The sequence below is a fragment of the Pezoporus flaviventris genome, unplaced genomic scaffold (assembly GCF_033815535.1).
Source record: "Pezoporus flaviventris isolate CSIRO_AGI_PZ_B2104156 unplaced genomic scaffold, CSIRO_AGI_Pfla_v1 ptg000015l, whole genome shotgun sequence".
In the NCBI taxonomy this organism is placed as follows: Eukaryota; Metazoa; Chordata; class Aves; order Psittaciformes; family Psittacidae; genus Pezoporus; species Pezoporus flaviventris.
In genome coordinates, this window is record NW_026892563.1 from 3,390,015 (window position 1) to 3,399,593 (window position 9,579).

The following is a 9,579-nucleotide window of genomic DNA, read 5'->3' on the forward strand; positions in this document are numbered from 1 at the left end:
CTTCCGCATGCCAGAGTCCCAACAGACCATGGCTTCAGTAATCGCTTGTCTTCCCCTGGTATGAGCTGGATGTGTACTGGGCAGGCATATAAGCTTGGATAGCAGTGAGCCAAACCCCTCATCCCCAAAGCACTGTCCAAGAACTAATGTACTACAAGCTCATTTTTATTAATCCTTAGAGTTTCTGTGCCAGCAACAATGCAAATATTGACTTCCTCATAGAAGTGCAAAGGTTAGCCTGCCAAAAAAACCAACCAACCAACCAAACAAAAAACCAAAAAAACCAAAAACAACCCACATAGTCTACTTAAACCGGTTTGAAAGGCTGTAGAGATACTGGGATCTACTTCAGCAAGTTTATTTTGGTTTCATCTGCCTATGTTAAGGATTGACATAAGTGACTCTCAAGGGAGTAAACACAGCCCATGCTCTGAGTCCCATTGGCATGCACCTGGCATGACACTGCAGCATCATCTTCTTGATATGATAACAGAATTTTTTGGGGGCCCTTGGATTTTTCCTGAAGAGGAAAAGTCATTACTGTGTTAGTTCTGTCACACCAAAGAATCAGAACTGTAGACCAGTGAAGAGAAAAGCATAGGGCAGATGGACCTGAAATCTGTGAAAACCTTTTGGGGGAAACATAGAGTTTGAAATGCCTAATAGCAAACCACCTTTCAAATACTGCAAAGACTTATCTGTCCCTTGGTCTCCCAGGCAGTCTACCTCTCAAAGGCACTAGATGTCTTTCAGCAGAATTGACTGACATTAGAAGTCACCAACACTTGGACGGACCACTACAGCCATAGCTGAAGTACCAAGCAATGCCACTGGGGAAAGCACACGTCCTCCTGAGGTATGAGGGTCAGCCAGAGATGCCCTCTCAGGTGGACTGGCAAAACTCTTCCCGCAGTAAAGAGATGGCAGTCTTTCAGGGTGAGGGTGGGGAATATGATTCAGCAGGATGCCACGCTCCTTCCAGAAAATCCAGAGTCCTCACAGACACAAAAGCAGTCAGTTTCATCCTTCTCCCCTATTCAAGGTCCAAGGAACCTCCTCTGATCCTGATGGCAGTCATGTCAAAGGGAATGATGCTAACGAGAGATGGAGTTAAATGAGAAATATAGTTAAATGTGTGTAAATATAGTTAAATAGTGTAAATTTGATATCCTACTGTTGAAAGGGAGAGGAGATTAAAAACAAATGTACATGCTTCAACTTCTTTAAATTAAAAGTAATAACATTACTTGTACTTTCTGGAGGTTGTGCAATGACAGCAATACAATAGTTTAGGACAATGCTGACCATCTTGACAGGGTACAAGCACATCTTCCCTACCTTTTTACCTCTTCCAGTCTTCCTTTGCACTAAAATATAGTCCAACAAGCAAGTTACAGCAAAGAAAATTTCCTTAATTTACACTATAGAAATGACACAGCTGAGGAAACTTGACTTAAAAAGTAGTTTTATATATGAAGAGGAGTAAATAATCTCTCTGCCTACACCTTCATTTAGCTCACAGTAACACATGAATGTGCCTACGGCCATGGTAAAAAAAAAAGAAGTCAAAATTAATATACCAGCTTCACAAACTAGGCCTGAGGCAGACTTTCACCCATTACTATGCAAGGAGCTACTGTGCACTGCTAGTCTTAACACTTCCATCACACTAGCCAAGTCAAAGCTCTTAAAAAGACAGATCCTGTTGGGTGTATTCTGCTATACTACCCAACATCAGCACCCTAACATCATTTCCACAGCTAGATGATTACAGTCCCCTAAAAAGAAAACACTCAACTTCAGGAGATAGCTTGAGTTAGCCATACCTACTCACTTCTGACACCCACCAGCTGTACATGTAAAATAACAAGCAATCTATGCAAACAAACTGCACAACCTGATGCTTCTACTGTGCCTGACTTTGGTTAAGAGTCTGTATGTAGAAATAATGAAAAGAAAATGGAAGAAATCACTATACAAATCACCTGTCCATATTTCCCCAAGCAGGTTTATTTGCTTTTGACAAAACAAAACAGCTCTTAAAAGACTGACAGATCTTCTAAGGGCATTATGTTTTGCAATTTTCTTCAAATGAGCTTTGTGATCTAACAAGTACTTTTCCAGCTCAAAGTTTACATAGTTGTATGGAAATAGGGGCTGGTTTTCATTCCTTTGAAACCAATAGGAAATCTGCCATCAACTCTGGTACAAGTAGAAATGCAACGTTCTTAGCATATAGAAGTTTTGGGGGCCAAATTCTCTGTCTTAGCTTAATTTTTCAGCCTTAGCTTTCTCACCTGATATGCATGGTATATTCAGCTCCTAATGGTCCTATTGGAATGAAGGTTGCATGGAAGGCCCTTCAGAGTTAAGTCCCTCATCTGCTATAGAAGAAAGCCTGCTGAGTTTCTACACACAGTATGTTATTTTTTAACGCGTTAACTCTTGATGTGTAGACACATCTACAGGATGTGTAAACATCAGTGGTATATAGGGAGCAAGCAGGCTCTAGTGAGTAAATCTGGGGAGCAATAATCTCTGCTCCCACACTCTCATGCTGCAGCCTTCACTGACACTTCAGAGAGCAGGGTCTTCAGCCACCAGTGTTGCATGGCTGTCCTTGCTGTCACTACTGCTGATTTCACTTGCTTTGCCTTGGAAGCAGACAGGCTTGTAGGATTGCTTCCTATTACATCGCCCTCTGGAAACATTTCATTAAGTGATTGAAAGGGGTTTTTTTTGGTTGGTTGGTTGGTTGGTTGGGTTTTTTTCCCAGCTCGACACATAGGGCCTTCTCCTGATTTTTCTCATATTTTCAGAAAAGAGTTATTGGAGAAAATACCCCTTTTCCACAGCCTTCAGAATTACAATACATTACCACAACCTCCAAAAAGAGGCACTGCAGAGAGCTTGAATTCCTATAGGCCATTTGTGGTTTCCTGTACTCTGCAATTCTCAGCCATAAAGACAAATGGAGAGAATAAATAGGCATCCCTAAGACATCAGGAATAGAAGTGTTCAGGGTATTTTCAAAGGCAGGAAGAGCTTTCAAAGGCCAGGATCCCTTCAGGCAGCTGAACAATCCTAGTGGCCATTTCCCCTCATGATAATGTCCTTCCTGCTTACTAAACTGCAGTGGTTCTGCTACCAAGGTGACACCAAACTGTCTGATCTGTTTCAGGATAATGTCGTGTGGAATGGGCACTTTAGAAACATTTAGAAAGTGCTGGCGACTGCCCTCCCATGAGGCTACTGCTGTAAGTCACTGCTGTCAATAACTCTTGTTGCTCTTAATTGTTTGGGTTTCTCTTAGAAACAAATATTTACCAGCTTCTGGTTTGCACAGTCTTCTAAAGGTCACAGATGGCTCCAAGGGGAGCCAAGCTTTTCAACCTTAAGCTATTTAATATTGGCTTCCTGTACAAGCCTGCACTGCCATAAAAGCAGACATCACTATGGGACTTATGTGCAAGGATGGAGGAGTAACATTCTTCTCCTCTTGGCCCATTATTTTTTAAAGCTTATGTGTTCATTGATGGAAATGGACATCTTTATTCTGCTTATTCTTTTGAATGGGGTTGATGTGCTAGGTGTTAATGGTCTGCTGGGAAGTTAGAATTACTTTCTCATATAATAAATCTGGATGGAGGGGAGAGAAAAGAATTTTCTTGAGCTTGTTAGTGGTAGTAAAAGTTTGTATTAAGAAAAAAAAGGTCCAGGTTATTAAAAACTATTATAGCCTGTCTACGTCCACTACACAACTGTATGTAGTAAGCCGTAGATCCAAAAAAGCTTCAACTCGTTTTAGCTGCTAGCCTCATGTCAGCTTCCTAGAATATTCAGACAAGAAAAGCTCTCTGGCATATAGTGTAAGTTATTTCTTACACTTGTGTTTCATTTCATCATGACCAAAAAGCCCAACTGAGAGAATTGTTGGGGAAGTATTACTAGATTTTGTGTCCTGACTCTTTTAATGCTGACTCTTTTCATTTGAATTACATAATTTCTAATGACACCAATTGCCTGCATACTCACCTGAGCTACTTGCCTGTGAAGGCAATGACCTGTGTGCTGACCTACACCCTCTGCCTTATGCAGTGGATTAAGGTTTGACTTTAGAACTTTCACTCATTTCTCCCCTTCCTTTTCTGCCTTGCTTTGGTTTTGGTCGGTATAGGCATTGGAGAAGAGGAAGCTTCATATGACTGGGAGGAGGTACCAGCTCTTCTCCTGACTGGGATCCTCTAGCTGTTGCTTGGGTTCAGCAAGAATCAGCCCATTTTCTTTTAAGATTCATTATTTTTGTAATCTGACCTAGAAGAACCACAAGAGACCAAGGCCCCCACTTAAGAGCCACTTCCACACGGGTTAACCATGCCTGGGGAAATACAAGGTTTGCTTTCACACCCCTAGGATGGAAATTGATCGGATTGACATAATTTTCTAATTGCATTGCTCTACTCAGTGTTGTATGTTTCCTACACAGCCATCACATGTAATATCACACATCTATGTTATATTTATGCAGGCCAATAATATCAGCTTTAAACTAGGAAACACTTTGTAACAGTAAAGACAACAAAATGCTAGGATAGGTTGTCTAGTTGCCTAGGGAGGTTGTAGTGTTTCCGTGATGGATGGATCTTTAAAGCGCGCTGTGAATAATATACTCCCTACAAATCTGCTTGGAATTAGGCAAGTATAGCTGCTTGGGCTTGGAGGCAAGGAGATGGATTAGATTGTCTTATGAATCCCTCTGAGGACTGCACTCTATGATCTTCTGTTCATAATAAGCCTTCAATCACAAAGTCCTCTGAAATATGAGGCGTGTGTCTTATCGGACCTTGATGATTTACACAAGTGATTTTCGAAATAGAGATGCTTTGCTGAAAAACAAAAGCCTTAAATAGGAAAAAGGTTGTGTTGCATGCTGGTGTGTGATGTTTTGGAGACACCATAATTGCTCCTTGGAAAATTTGCTGAGCATTTCAGTAAGCTGAAAATGTACAGGACAAAGGGCATTTGAATTTTCTGCCTGAATGCACTGCCTTTCTTCACAGGAAGAGCCATTGGGAGGTCAACATCACTGCTATTTAAAAAGCTTTTGCTCGGGATGTCACAACTTGAACATTTCTGCTGAAATCAACCTGTAAAGAACACATTTTTGACAACTGACAGGTAGTACAGAAATTATCTCCACCACGGCTGATGCCAGAGTTATTTTTTCTTTACTTTTTCCCCTGCCTCACATAAAGGTAAATAAAGTAGGTAGCTTTCTATCTTAGCCAAAATTGGTAGAGTAGAAATAGTTCTTGTTCTGGATATTAAGAATTTGCACTTCTGGATGTCACTTTTGCTTAGTTGCTTTTCCTTGAAGAGAAGGAGCAAGGTGTGTAAAATATCAGTAAGCCAAAAAAATCAGTAAGAACGGCAGGGCAGGAAGCCTTCACTAAGTGGGCTGGATGGGGGAGACCATGCAAGAGACAAGGCTGGAAGAGCCCAGTTCCTGCTGTAGGGAAAGGGAGGAAAGGAGAGGTCCTTGGTCCTCCCTCCCTGCTGCCCTGGCCTGCCACTACCCCATCAGGATCTTAGTCTGGGAGGCTGCAGTTCCATCTGATGCCTTTCCAAATAATGCTTTTCACCAGGCTCCTCCAGAACACCTACTGCGGCCCTTTTTCAGATAAGCCCTGGTGAGCCAAGGGCTTTATACATGAAATAGCAATCCAGGATACGAATTTTACCCTCACACAGGATGAAGGATGCTGTTCATCTTTTTTTCCTCCCTTGCAGCCTACACTCTTCCAAGTCTCTCTTTCTCCCCCGATTCTCTGAGGCTGGAGCAAAAGCAACTGCTGGTGCAAACCAGCATAGCTTCAGTGACATGGATGGCATGGTGTCATAGAATCATAGAATAGTTAGGGTTGGAAAGGACCTTAAGATCGTCTAGTTCCAACCCTCCTTCCGTGTGCAGGGACACCTCACACTAAACCATGCCACCCAAGGCTCTGTCCAACCTGGCCTTGAACACTGCCAGTGTCACACTACAACAGCAGATGACCTGGCCATCGATTTTAGGTCAGCAACATGACTATAGCACATGCAGCTTTCACTTGCCTTGCTAGGTATGCGGTGTAGGCAAAGCATGTTCCTCTGCTCTCAAGGGCTAGAGAACAGCCCAGATGTCCCATTCGTGTCACAAAGACTATTACAAATTTGAGGCTGACTGAATTTTCTCAACCATTGGTGCTGTCCAATGTCATTTTCCCAGTCTTCACAAAGCTCTCCTTACGCTGCCACTTTTGATCGCTCTCAGTGCGAGGATGGTCAGCAGCATCTTATTGGAGAAACAGTCAAAGCAGGGAATTAAGAGGTGGCTGTGTTTGGAGACATTAGTGCCTGAGTCACTGGGATGTCATTCAGGCATGAGGACAGCCTGTGAAGGCTTTCAGATCACATGAGTGCATGACATTTAGAAGAGGTGGGTGACCTCATGGGAGATTATCTGGGAGATCTAAACTGGCCATAGAAAGTAGCATTGAAGGCTTCCATTTATCCTCACTAACCTTCAGCAATAAAAACAGAGGATGAGTGCACGGATGTGCATGCAGGAAGTATTCAAGAAGCGCTGTGAACATTGTGAAAGCCAGAGGGCTGGTAGACCATACCCCAGCTCCAGTGACATGTGGCTGTCATGGAAAGAAGGAAGAGGACACTGTGTGTTTGATGGGTCAGAGTGTTTTATTTGATTTTTTGTGTCTGGGTGCTTGCTACTTCACTGTGCTTTTCCTGTAGGAAAGCACAAATTTGTATATGCTCCTGACCCTCTTAATTCCATGTATGGCCATCAGGCCAGGGACAGCCTTGGCAGCAGCTATGACGGCACCCAGCAACAGTGAGTAGTAGCGCCCTAACTATTCGACCCTTATAGCTTCTCCCATTACTCACACTCTGCACACACCAGGACTGTTTGGTAGGAAGCAAGGTGGTTTTCTTGAATTCATTAGGATCAAGGATCCAAAAGGCCTTCAGATGTCTCCTCAAGTCTTTGGCCTTCCTCTAAGCATTCATCTGTCATGTGTCAGCCCAGCACACAACCTTTCTCCAGCCTGCTGGAACTGCTCCAGTGCTCCTGCTGAGCTACTTGTTAAAATTTGAGCTGAAGATCCACGGTATTAGATGAAAAATACTCTCAATAGAAAGTAGGGTAGGACCTATAAAAAAATCTACTGAAAATGTGGAATCTGTAAGAAAGAAAATGAATTTCAGTTTCACTAAAAATACAAGGGTTAGGTCACTTTTCACGGTATGGCACCCAGATAGGATTTACCAATCACTGGTGTGTATGAATCACACAGTTGGTATCAGGGCCGAAACATTGTCACTTTCCTATTGCACTTGCAGTTAGTCACCAGTCATCTCTAGGATATCTTCAAAAACATCTACTTCATAGTTACTGCAAAGTAATGTAGTGGGAAGTGAGTATAACATACGAACAGATGTATTTATTTTATAAATGGCTTTAGACTGCTTCCAAAGACACAGGAAAACTGGATTTTACCAAGTTTGACTGAGCACACATCCAATCCTTAGTCTTTTATCTCTAGAGAACTGTTTTCTCTTGAGGCTGCAGTGCTTTTAGAGGGCTGAAAAACTGGCTTTAGGGGGAGTTTATTTTGTAATTATTCATGTAACTATTCAGCAGTAGTACTAGGCAGCTCATTTACCAAAATCAGGATTTATTTTGTCAAGCATATTACCTAATCTGCTTCTCTTATAAGGCAAAAACTCATTCAAATTGAATGAGCACACATTCGAGAAACCTGGAGTTAGTCACAAGGGCAGAAGAAAATTGTTTCAGCATTTTTGCCCTAAAGCTATTACCAAGAAAGATACAACTACTGTCCTTGGACACCCTTCTCTGATTCTCTTCTCTCAACATCAATTTTTTATAATACAAAATGTCCAAAGTGCCAGATTTTTATTACATCTTCCTATAAATAATTTACAGACTGCATGGAAAAAGAGATAAATAAAAGGACCATCTTCATTACCCTTGTGATTACACTGAGCACAGACCTGGTAAAACACCACTAAACTCAATGAACTACGTCTCAAGACTGATTTTGGGAATTCACATCCATAAACACAGTAGAATGCAACTACAGATGTTTTGTTAGTAAAGTAAGTAAAGTAGTGTAGTGGGGCCTTGCTTTTACTACTAAAAAATAATAGCTTACACCATTGCCAGCTTAGTTCCATAATTGAAGTTATGCACAGAGCCAAACCTCCAGAGTTTTAAGGCAAGTAATATCATTTGTCTTGGAAATGCAGAAGCATTATAATCTTTTAACTGAAAGTGATTAAACCAGAGTAATAAACTAGAAATACATTCAAACACACCAAAAGATGTCAGGTAACAGGAATTATTATTTTGCCTCTACCTTTACCTTCACCTCTGTGTGTTTGGATTTTCTGTGCAGGTGATCAGAGAAATCATTACAGTGTGTTTTTGTTCAGTGACCAACAGTTAGAAGTGTCTTCCCAAATGTGTCAAGGTCTTGGTGTCTCATTAGACTAAACCCTTTGCTGTGGGCACAGCATGAAAACTTTCTGTTTTTTGTAAAAGAATATGTCTCCACCACACTCCTGAACAGTTTCTCAGAAAAACATGTTCAGATAGATGAAAGAAGTCTCCCTTTCACCACTGGGACAATAAAAAACTTACAGTGCAGAGCACTGGGTAGGGAGTTAACAAAGGAAGCTCTTCCTCCACCTTACATGCACAGAGCTTAGAGACACCATGGAAATACTGTCCTTTTGATTTACTGCCATAACAGGACTGCATGGAGACCAGAGAGCAGGGATGACATTGAAATCCAGCTATTTTACTTCATTTCATGGGTTCTTCATTAAGCAGGTTAGGGGTTGTGGGGAGGAGGGGAGTTTCTCTCTCTGTGGTTCAGTTATAATAACTATTTATTTTGCTGCAACCATTCCTCTGGCTTCACTGGCCAGCTGGTCATGTATCGTCACATTAGTAAGGTGTTTGTATGCAGGTGTTAGTGAGTTTGGCTCATACACTCAAAGGCTGGCAGGTAACCACATGAAATAGGCATGATTTTACCATGCTCTGTTATTATGCATTTTTGTGCTCATCCTTCATTTTAAGACCTCAATCTTTCACTAACTTTGTGCCAAAATCTAACATTTAGAGGGCAAAATTTTCCATGCCAGAAGTAATAGACTGCAGTTTCTTAGGGCATCTTTCACTGGTCTGTGTACTCCCTACAGTCATACCTTTTCATAAGACTTAGATGAAAAGTAACATCAATAGAACATGATGGTTCATACCAGTTGTTAACAGTTTGCCTCCTGAGAAACAGGGAGCCTTCGTATCCTCTTTTTTTCTAGCACTTAGTTGCTAATTTTGTGCTTTCATAAGGATTCCTTGTAGTGCTAAGACCTAACTGAGGGTCCTTACTGATCCCCATGCCCTGTAGCTGTCAGCCTTGAGGTGTTTCTAAATTATATGTATTTTGAAATTCTATTTAAAATAAAAATGAAATTTATTAAAAAAAT